Source organism: Biomphalaria glabrata, chromosome 8 (assembly GCF_947242115.1).
Source record: "Biomphalaria glabrata chromosome 8, xgBioGlab47.1, whole genome shotgun sequence".
In the NCBI taxonomy this organism is placed as follows: domain Eukaryota; kingdom Metazoa; phylum Mollusca; class Gastropoda; family Planorbidae; genus Biomphalaria; species Biomphalaria glabrata.
In genome coordinates this window covers 11,118,037-11,130,437 of record NC_074718.1, presented here as the reverse complement: position 1 = coordinate 11,130,437, position 12,401 = coordinate 11,118,037, and positions in this window count along the sequence as shown.

Sequence of the window (12,401 nt, the reverse complement as noted above, 5' to 3'; positions counted from 1 at the left end):
CTGATATTAGTTGGGGAAAAGTAAAGGCGTTGTACTGGCCAAATGACACCATCGTTAACCGTTTGCCCCATTCAGATCTAGTGATCTTCCAGAGACTTCACCCCATAACTCTCAGAGACGGGGACACTCAAGATATATGAACCGGACTCTCCACAGTGACGTATCGAGAGTCATAGTTCGGACGGAACTATCAAAATATGATACCGTTTCCAGTCGTCCGGCAAAAGGAACACCTGTCCTCCAATTTGGGATCCCTTTTCCGTCAGTGTGACAAAATCCTTCTCTTACTCTTTTCTATACAGCCTTGCCATCTTATCCATTGGTCTAGTTCAAATCTTCAATAATTTAAGGACCGTCCGTAAAACATAAAAACTTAATAATCTTATGAGTGTGGCTCGGTCGATTTTCTGATTCAGTCACAGGCGTCCCCCTTTAACTTCCTTGGCACTACTTATTAAATGCAGATCTACGTGTGCAAATAGTACAAGTAGGTTCCAAAGTATGGATGAATAATGCGTGTGTAGCTTGCTCGTTTTTATGTATACTCAATTTTTAATGAATAGTCTTTATTTCTTTCATACTATGTATTCGTTAATCCTTAATTTCCTCTATTTCATTTCCAATCGGCTGCAATATGTCCACTACTAACTGGGCTGAGTAAAAATGTCTTTTAACATCTGACACGCGCATATGTTGGCGGTAACAGAGCATCGTATAACAAGAACTAACCTATACATTTTATAATAATTACCTTTATTTTTTTAATCGCCTTCTTTAACAAACGCAGTTGGCGCTAATTATCTACCTTGGTTTATTTATAGCTAAGAGGATGTTTATGCAGACATGCTTTTAGTTGTCTATGCGCATATTCTAGAATGCTCTGAGGAAAAGTAACTATAACCATGCCAAGGTAATATTTCAAACATTGATAATCAAAAAGAAAATCCAGTCTTTTATTTTTTCTTCTGGGCTGAACGGAAATTCGTCTGACCAGTTGCCTCCATTATTAGATTTTTGAAAAGGAGAGAGAAGGGTCTACAAGTGCTAAGCTGAAGAGCTTCATCATATCATTTATCTTATCTTATCTTATAAAATACAGAAGTTACTTCAAAAAAAAAAAAAAGATGATTACGTCCTACGCGTTATGCATTCTGCCAAGTCATTGGTTTTCCTGTGTGGCTCAGGCAACCCATTCCATGCTCTAGTAGCACCAGGAAAGAAGGAGCATTTGTACCAATTTGTCTTAGCATATGGAACGAGGAATATACCTTTATCTTTGTGTATTTCTGTGTATTTTATTAGGTTTTGTTTTTGTATTTGAAGATTATGGTTCAGTGTTTTATGTATAATTGCTACTTTAATTTTGAGTCTTCTCTCCTGAAGGCTTTCTAAATTTAGTGATTTTACTAAAGGTGTTACTCTAGTCAAAAAGTGAAGTATATATATTTATAGAATAGATCGCTAAGGAACTATAAGCATGATTTTACTTTCGTCGTTAAAGCACCGAAACACTAGCCGTATTTAGCTGACCAGTCCCCTCCGATGTTTGATCGTTGGGGCACTATACGTATTTTGCTGACCAGTTCTCTACATCGTTAGTGCACTATACGTATTTTGCTGACCAGTTCCCTACATTGTTACATCGATGGGGCACTATACATATTTTGCTGACTTAACATCATACACTCATGGAGAACCCCAGAGCAGCGAATATCAGATGGGAGACCTCAGAGCAGAGGATAGAGGCTCCAGACAAAGCCAGTGACAACAAACATAAATTATACTTAAGAAAAATCGTACCTTTTAGACAGAGTATAAGGTTTGTTAAAAATCATTGCGCTACAGTTAATAAAAAAACAAAATTAAAGGAATAGACATAAGGCTCAGTCAGTTGTTAGATCTCCTTAAGAGATACACATTTTTAGTTCTATTCATTGTTGTCTTTCCTTGACTATGTTGAATACAAATCTCTGGTGCGCTCCCTTTATTGCAACCTGTCTTCGTCATTCTTCTCCTGATGGTCTTAACAGAGTTGATTTGTGAAAAGAGTCGGTTTCTTTTTAATGAGTTTAACTTTTTTTTCTTTTCGGCTTTTTATTTTAAGGTTAGTACAAGCTTGAGATTGTTTAGCACTTATTCTGAGTTACCCTTTTAAATAAAAAGAACAGGAGAGTTGTTTCCCTTCTACTTAGTCATTATCTGTTGTATGCTATCTTTTAAACGATCTATTTCCAATTTCTGTTTTCTTTGCCCCCCCCCTCTCTCTCTCTCTCCCTCTCTCTTTCTTTCTCTCTCCCTCTCTCTCTCTCTCTCTCTATATATATATATATATATATATAAAATATATATATATATATATCTTTCTCTCTATCTCTCTCTCTCTCTTTGATATTTATTCATTTAGGTGTAAATATAAAATGCATTGTAAATATAGTAATGGCTTCAATAAAAAGATATTTTAAAAATCACATGGTACCTGCAGTAAAAGTCAGATTTAAAATATGAACAGAATATGCAATAATTGAAATGCCCACCTCTCCCCTTTTTTACAGTGACATCTAAACACGATGTATCTCTCGATTACGATTAAAATCTTCTGCAATGGAAAGTTTTCAGTTGTTTTAAAATTAGAAAAAGATACAAAAGGTCATACAGTGAACAAAAAAAGTATATTAATTCAAAATTGGGAGCTTGGTGGCTTAGCAATAAATACCTTAGGTTCTGAACCGAGGAGCCCCGAGTTCGATTTCAGTGAAAATATTTTATTCCGAGATTTTTAGGGCGCCCTTGAGTTCACCCAACTCTAATGGATACCTGACACCCTCAACCGTCGGCCACAAAAACAAATGACCTTCACATCATCTGCCCTGTAGACCGCATGGTCTGTCGTCTGAATGGGTAACTTAAGGGTTTATACTTTTAATTTAATATTGTTGGTAAGCATTTCTAAAAATGTCATTTTTATTTCATTACACTTAAATATAGATCTATATCTACAATGCAAGTACAACACCTGTGTTTTCTCTTGAAAAAGTAAAGAAAAACAACCATAGAAAAAAAGAATAATTTTAAAAACCAAAGCTTATCTATGGGGGAAATAACCGCTAATTACTACCATTTATCTGAAAATTACTGGGCTTAGCTCCATTTCTGCTATATAAAACAAAATTTATTAATTAGTAATAAATGATTAAATAATTGGTTAATTTTTGGACTGATTTTTGTATTGTTATCGCCTATGAATAGTTCTGCTAAAATTTTAACTTGATCCGAAAATAGGAGAAAACACGTGTCAAAACTTAATAAGGGAACTAAATCCAAATATATAGCCACATCTCGCGTTTAGAAGCATGTGTTCTCCTCTTTTTCAAAATCAAACAAAATATTTTTTTAATTGATTATTGTCTTGTCAGGTTCAATGAATAATTGTGCAAAGTTTTAACTTGATCCGATAATAAGAAATGGGAGAAAAAACATGTTGAAACTTTGTACCAGACAGACAGACAGAGTTGATATAAGCTTAGTAAAAAAAACATAAACGTTCTCGTGCTTGTCAGGATTTTATCTGAATGAGCGTTTCTTGTATTATTATGGATACCTCTTCTGGTATCATTGGAATATTACTGTTGCATTGATTAAATATCTTGGTACACACCAAAGCTTCTTGTCGCGTATGTCTACTACAGTTACTGTGTAATATGACTACAACATGTAGATTCACTGAGGAACACTAGTATAGCAGACACAGTTTTATTTACCATCAATAATATTTCATAATATAAGTTGGCAACTCCAGTCGTACAGAACTAACTTAAAACATTTTACATAACACAATGTTACAACCCAGTGAATTCATCAAATACATAGTTGATAATACTTTCATCTTAAATACAAGACACGTCTTTCTTCTACCATATCTCTGGGGTCTACTACTTGACCATGTGATTAACATCCCACAATTCCTTGTGGTCCCCTTTGATTTTCCCGTGCGACCTCGTACTCTTCATAAAGCAAGTGAGTCTCGTGCTTCATAACCAATTCATGTCACTGGCTATCAATACCATGATGTGACAGTGCTACCCTTGTTAGCGTTTCTCATCACACAGCGCCAGGTTGAGTAACGCTGCCTGACCCCAAACACCTACATCGAAAGTGACCATGACATCATTCCTGGCCATGAGTTCTAGTCAGAAAACAAACTGAAAGAAATCCCTACCTTCAGTTTCGTAAAGACCTAGATTTCAACTTTATATTCTGTTGTCCAAGATTTGACACTGTCTGCCTCAGCCAAACACACAGACGCACACACAAATAACTGACTTTATGATCTTATTACTTACCTGCGGATGTAATGGCGGCCTTGTTACATTAACAATACCAGTTCAACTTTTTCTAGACTCTATGATAGAAACAAAGGTGACTTGCTCTCGCCATGCACCTGGTCCACACCTGTTCTGGTGCACAGGCACTTCAGAGACTGTGAGTTCATGGAAAGATCATGAGATATAAATGAAAAGAAAAGATCACTCTAATCTATATTTCACCAAAAGTGTGCGCAGTTTCCAGTTTCTGTTTCTATGATAAAGTAATAATAAGTTTTAGCTCTTATATAGCGCTATTAAATGCTTTTAGCATGATCGGAACTCTTTAGTCCAAATTTGTGGATCAGTGAGGGGAGGGGGTATCTAAGAGAAGGATTTCCCGTGGTGCCTTTAGGCGCTCAGTAAACACAACCCTGCTCGAGTTGGGTGTCGAACCTCGAGCTCCCTTCATAGGTAGCCAAACGAAGTTCAAGCGAACTTAGCTTCTCGAAGATGTTTTGAAATGAGCATTTTTACAGATTGCTGTGAAAATGTCCTCGATAAAGTCAGATTACTAGCGTGAAATACCTCCATGCCGCAAAATGATACATGCAAAAAAAAAAAAAAAAAAAAAAAAGAATTAGAATTCTGGCTTTCTGGAGGTGAAGTACGCTTTTCCGACCTTCCATGTGTAGCAACTGACATCTGCTTTTGTGGCCCAAGGTTTTGAGAGAGTATCATGCGGCCAGCACAATGACCTTTACGTTTCCCTAACTATTGTCTGGTACCCCCTTTTTTTTAATGATTATTATTTTTCTTTATTTTATATTAGCTGCACTTGTGTACGTGTTGATTGGAATGAGGTCTAGATTTAGGAAACTACATCAAGATGTACTATTGTTGTGGTGTATAAGTTTGTCAGGTATGTCTCTACATAGTCAATAGTGTAACCCCTTTTTTTTATTGAGTACTGAAGAGAGTACATTGCCAACAACACATAAGACACTAACATAAGTTTACGGTTTACACAACAGTTCACGTTAAATATGTTCATAAACTGTCCAAACTTGACGATCACTGGGTTGTCCATTGTCCTTTGCTGTAGATAAACGAAGTTTTTGGGATTCTTTCGGAAGGCTCTGTCATTACCTCCTATGGAAGCCCAAAGATTCCAAGAAATATAAATGGTTATTCAGTACCCCTTAATATCCCTAAATTCCGAATCTACTGATAGTACATAGATTTGAACTAGAGAAGCTTTTGTGTGGTAGAATCCTGTTTAAAAACTACTGGATGTTTACGTGCATATTTGTAGTTAAATATTTTAAACGAATATATATAATATTTGGGTAAATAAATGTTGTATTTCCTTAGGAAAGCCAACACCAAAGTCCGTTCTCTCTAGGAGCTATGGTGGACATTAAGATCTTCTCTCTAGAAAGAACTGATGTATTTTCCCCTAGGTTGCTGAAATAGGCCTATGTTCTATAGGTTATTGACGTCTATTATCTAGGCTAGTTACCTCTAGTCTACCTTGTACTAATTACCTGCTTACATTTTGCAAGGCTTATGAACTGTGAAACGTTGGTGGCGTGTCTGTGATTTGTGGCCCAAAGCTTATGTGTCATTATCCAATATAAACTAACAAAATTTACTGAGTAGATATGCATATATCCTGGAATTCGCTTCTTTTTATATACATAGATAAACATGAGTTACCTCTGCTTAATAAGCATGTTTTCAAATTTTTATGATATTTAACTTAACAATTCGAATACAGAGAAATGTATTGTTAAAGAGAACTCTGGTGATGGCATTCTATGACTAAATAATAAAAATATGTTAGAAATAAATATTTTTATAAACCGAAATTAATCAAATTGAAACAGTTTTAGAAGAGATACTAACACTTGCTAATTAGTGAAAATGATTGGCCTTTTAATTAAGACTAGCGAGCTCTCTAAAACTGTTGCATCAAAATAGAACCTCTCAGTTTCTTGTAGCCTTTGATAGGGCAAAAAAATGTTATTCTGTTTTCAGTCTATATTCTGATATATTTTTTACAAAGCTTTTATCAACTCACTCTGTCTGTCTGTCTATCTGTCTGTCTGGTAAAAAGTTTGTACACGTTACCAAATCTGGGATCAAGCTGAAAGTTTGCACAATTATTTCTTTTACCTGACAACACAAGAATCAATAAAAAAAAATAACCAATTAGTTAATTAACTATTGGTAATAAATTATTTCTTTTTTCTGGGGGTACGCGTAATACCCTTTGGGAAACACTTCTCTAGATCTATATATCTTTAGATCTATATCTGTAGTTTTGAATCTGTAAATCTATCTCTGTATAATCCGTAAATCTTTGTCTGTAGTAAACGATAAGTTGTATATAAAAAGGTAAAAAAAAATGGATTGGGAGATGTAATAATAAGACGAAGTCATTATACTAATTATTTGGTCATCGGGTTTACAATTTTTTTTAGCGTCATGGGATAAAAAGAAAGCGCAATTATTGATGACGTCATCCCGGGGCATAGTCCTAACGGAGATAATTCTTGGGCGATCATAAACATGCCATACGGTGACTCGGTACAGCTGTCGCCCTGAACAGATTTCATTATGAAGAGATGAACATCGGCCATCAGCTTTTCTGTTCCTAGTTACATAAAATGTGTCCGTCAGATAGAAACCTCACGTCCCCTTTAAAAAATACAAAACAGGGTTCCATTTATTTTTTCAGAAAGAATATAGACTATCTTAAAGTTGAATTTGATTTTAGTAACAAGACAAGCAATTGTGAATTTTGTCCCTTAGACTATTTCTTTACGTATTTTTCTTGTTTTTTTTTTAAACTTGTCGGTTGAAGATCTATCGGTAGCTTAAGATTGAGAAAAGCTTGATTAGTTGGGGTTGGGGGCTGGGGGCTCCGCCGAATGGGCTCGTATACCATTATAAAGGTTTTTCCTTGGGCTATGGGTTGCATTGGGGGTGGGGTAGGTAGAGATTTTCATCTAATGATGAGGCCATCATATATGTGAACAACTATCTTATGGAGAAGGACGCTAAATTATTAAATACAATAATGCGATCGAAGATTTGAAGTATCGCTGGGAGAAGATCATACAGCTAAAGGGAAATAATGCAGAAAAATTAATGAAAAAATATTTAAAAAAAGTACTTATTAAAAAAAAACAAAAAACAACGAAACTTATCTAAGACGAAGAACATAGTTATCTGTCAGTGCTGTAACATTTATTAATTATTACTGTTTCATTATCTAACTGGTTATTTTTGTTGTTTATTTACTCTTTCTCTCCGTAATTATTTACCACATTCTGGTGGAATCAACGCTGGTATCGTCAGTTAGGAGAGAAAGAGTTAATTCTTTTTTTTTTCTAGTTCGGAACAACTAAACATCGTGATGGGGGCGAGGTGGCTGAGGGACAAAGCGTTTAGTTTCCAAACCGAAGAGATAGATACTCGACATAGATTATACATAATCAATCGCAGACTTTTATCCATTTCGGTTCCAGATCCTGTACAATTTGGTTTCTTATAGTTAAAATGTTTTTTTGTTTGGTGTAATGCACAAATTGTAAGACAAATTTCCATACGGACAATAAGGATTATTATTATTATTATAAAAGAACGAGTATTCATTCTCTGGCGAAGCCAGGGTCGAGTTTCGTTAAAGAGAAACAAAATTCATCCTAGTCCCTTTATCAGTTTCCACCGAGGAATCTTCTGGTGATGTGACAGGTCTGCAGAAGTACCGCCCTCTGACAGGCAACGAGAATGTTCCTAGGAATGCCAAGGGCCTTGAAGGTATCTGTGAGTTCAGTTGTTATTATCCCCTCGGTTGATATGACAATGGGGTATATTGTGGTTTTAGACTCTATAGTCATAAAGTGTTTGGGGGTCAGGGATATTGTCTTGATTGTTCTGGGGTAGAGGATCCTTGTATCATTTTTCTGTCTCTGGTGGTTTCAAGAGTTAGGTAGTTTGTCTTTGCTATTTAATAATATTTCTATTACTATTGTTATATTTTGTAAAGTAATTAAGTATAAGTTAATCATTTTTCAATTATTTATGATTTAATACTTGTGAATTATTAGAATTTACAAATAAAAATTTTAAAAAAGGCCTACAAAAGAGGCATATAAAGCCAAAAAAAGGGCAAAGAAAAGAGGCCTAAGGCCCAAGGATTCCTATGATGATAAAGATAAAATTGAATAGAGCCATTTCTGAGATTTCCTAAAAAAAAATAATAATATAGATGTCATTTTAATTTAAATACTGTACAAATATCACAATCGACTTAGTCATGGTCATACTCTCGTTGTTGAAAGGAAATCCCCAATAATATATTATTCTTTAACCAGCTAAGTGAGTTACATTCTTCTAGAAAAATTCAATGTGTCTTGTACTTGTTGTTGTATAGACTCTCTCTCTCTCTCTCTCTATATATATATATATATATATATATATAGAGAGAGAGAGAGAGATGTTATGTTTTCTCAGAGGTTCTCTGTTGTCTATTTAAGGTGTCTTAAAAGTTAAAGAGACTAGGGGGGAGGGCAATATAGCACGCACCTACATATAAACCCCACCTTACATTACAGACACATACTGAGTACAAAATTCAATACCAGTTTCACGCAACCGCATTCGGAGCATCAGAACACATCCACGACCCTAGGGATCCACCGACAATTAGTCACAAGGCATTAGTTCACTTAATACTTAATATAAATAAGACTAAAAACTTCAAAATTCTTTCACGCGACGTCAAGACACCAGCAAAATCATTCAAGATACTATTTCATAACAAAACACTAGGGCTAACACTTTAAACTGTACAATACTTCCACTCGACCCAGAGACACCAGCAAACTCATATTCAAGATACTATTTCATAACAAAACACTAGGGCTAACACTTTAAACTGTACAATACTTCCACTCGACCCAGAGACACCAGCAAACTCATATTCAAGATACTATTTCATAACAAAACACTAGGGCTAACACTTTAAACTGTACAATACTTCCACTCGACCCAGAGACACCAGCAAACTCATATTCAAGATACTATTTCATAACAAAACACTAGGGCTAACACTTTAAACTGTACAATACTTCCACTCGACCCAGAGACACCAGCAAACTCATATTCAAGATACTATTTCATAACAAAACACTAGGGCTAACACTTTAAACTGTACAATACTTCCACTCGACCCAGAGACACCAGCAAACTCATATTCAAGATACTATTTCATAACAAAACACTAGGGCTAACACTTTACACTGTACAATACTTCCACTCGACCCAGAGACACCAGCAAACTCATATTCAAGATACTATTTCATAACAAAACACTAGGGCTAACACTTTACACTGTACAATACTTCCACTGGACCCCAAGACACCAACAAACTCATATTCAAGATACTATTTCATAACAAAACACTAGGGCTAACACTTTACACTGTACAATACTTCCACTCGACCCCAAGACACCAACAAACTCATATTCAAGATACTATTTCATAACAAAACACTAGGGCTAACACTTTACACTGTACAATACTTCCACTCGACCCCAAGACACCAACAAACTCATATTCAAGATACTATTTCATAACAAAACACTAGGGCTAACACTTTACACTGTACAATACTTCCAGGCGACACCAATAAACTCATATTTAACGAACTTATTTACAACAAAACGCTAGGGATAGATTAATAAAACTGTACAATAATTTCACGCGAAACCAAGACACCTCCATAATCTTTTATTATAGCTAAAGACATTACTTTAAAAAGTTACAAATTATAGCACGCGGGCCATATCTTGACGCGACTTTGTGATATTCGGCCCTTTTCAATGTCGGCACGAAGAGTACAAACTCATAAAAAAAACTAGATTACAAAGACAGGCGGCCCCAATCGTATTCACCTATAAACCAGGAATACACAAGTAATGTTTTTTTAGCGGCCCCCGAAAGGGGAAAAGACGCTATTACTTTTGTGTGGCCTATCTGTCCGTCCGTTTGTCCCGTTTAGATCTCAGAAACTAGAAGAGAAAAAGAAAATCCAACATCATGATATTTTAGATCAAAGTTCTGATGCACCGGCTACTTTTTATTCTTTTCCGAAAATGAAACATTTAATTTTTAAAATTATCTGTGCAAGCTGATTTTTCAAAAAATACACCACTTTTTCAATGACAAACTTCAGGGGAGGTCATTTTTTTAAAAATGTCACAGACTTCTTCATCAATATATCAAGCTTCATTCATAGATTTGCGCATTATAAAATAGATTTTCCATTTATTAATTAACTCATGGAATAGAATGCTGTTTCAAATGTTGTTTTTAAAAAAGAATTTTGATACGAACTGCTTTTTAGTTATTAGTTTTAAAAAAAACGAACTACTTTTATAGCAGCAAATGTCCGTGAATGTAATTAGGTCATCTTGAAAATGCTGATAACGAGAAACATATGTATTTGGAATGTCCATTATTCCTTAAAGGTATAAGTATTGTAAGGGACTTATTAGAAGCTAACTGTGGCAACTATATGAATGTTAACTTGTCTATTGTTTTAAACACGCTGCCAAAACTAAAAAATAAAATGGTACATAACTTCAACTTGATTATTGTTTCCAAATACAGGAATCTTGTTTGCGCTAGCTGGCTGTAAGCTCTATAATTCAATGATGCTCAAAATACGGCCCGCGGGCCAGATCCGGCCCGCAACGTGGTTCCATCCGGCCCGACAAAATTTTGGCACAAAATAAAGAAAATTCCCCGTCCAAAAAAAATCAAATGTCAAATGTATCTTTACCTATGTTAGGGCCCTCAATTTTTCTTTAATTTTTTCTACCATGACCTTTAATATTTGTACGCTCATTAAATTGGACTCTGAATGTAGAATCTACCAGAAAAAGTGTACGAATCTTTACTTTTGTGGAACATGATAGACAGCCAACATATTTGATTTGTAAAGAAAGACTGTTTTGAAAAGAAAAACATGTAAACGGCATAATAAAACGAATATGGCGACAGTCTTGATTTAAACCGCGAATAAAAGATAGTTTAACTATGCATACAGATTAGAGGATCGATGGGAATATTTACTAAAAGAGAGAATGAGTCGTTGCTAGCTACAACGTTGCTCATATTTTAAGGACAAAAATCAAGCCATTTTATGGAACGTGAAAAAGGAGATATGCTTCAAATGTTTAATTCATTAATGTAAGAAATAGTTTCAAATTCAGGCCAATTTCAATTTTTTTGGACCTTTTCGTTCAGGTTGGCCCGCGACGCGAGTATCGGAAATTAAAATGGCCCGCAGGTCGAATTAGGTTGGGCATCACTGTTTTAGATAATTTCCATAAACGCTTAATCTCCAAGCCAATGTTCCCATATTTTCGTTGTTTTTCCAGCTCAGTTTTTTTTTTAAATAATGAGATAGTGGTATGGCGATGTCAATAATGGTAGTGGGTTTTTCTTTTTTATCGATGAGCAGAAAATCAGGGCGATTAAAATCTACCGTTTTGTCAGTCAAAATAGGCCTATCCCAGTACAGTAGATGATCCGTAGACTCGAGTACTTCTTGTGGTGAGTATTAGTAATATGGAGGAGTATCCTTACCTATCAAATTGTGTGTCAAAGCCAAGTGCTGGTGTATTAGCTTTGCAACTTGGTTATGGCGACCTAGGTAGGCGGATTCCGATAGGGCTGAACATCCTGCCATTATGTGTTCAATTGACTCACCCACATTTCCACATTTTCGGCATTTGTCAACAATATTGAGTTTTAGGATATTTTTCTCGTATAATTTTTTGTCCTAATTACTCTGTCCTGTATTGTTGTGACAAAGACTTGAGTTTCAGGGTAGAGATGACTTGCTTTTAGCCATGCAAAGGAAGCAGCCTTGTCAATGTTGTCCCCATCTAATAAAGCCGGGAATTTTCCGTGGAGTGTTTTTTCTTCCCATTGGCGAATCTCATGCCCGACGTCGTCCAACCGACATTAACATCAACATTATTTAGGTTCAGAGGGGTCGTATCATAGTCACATTTGC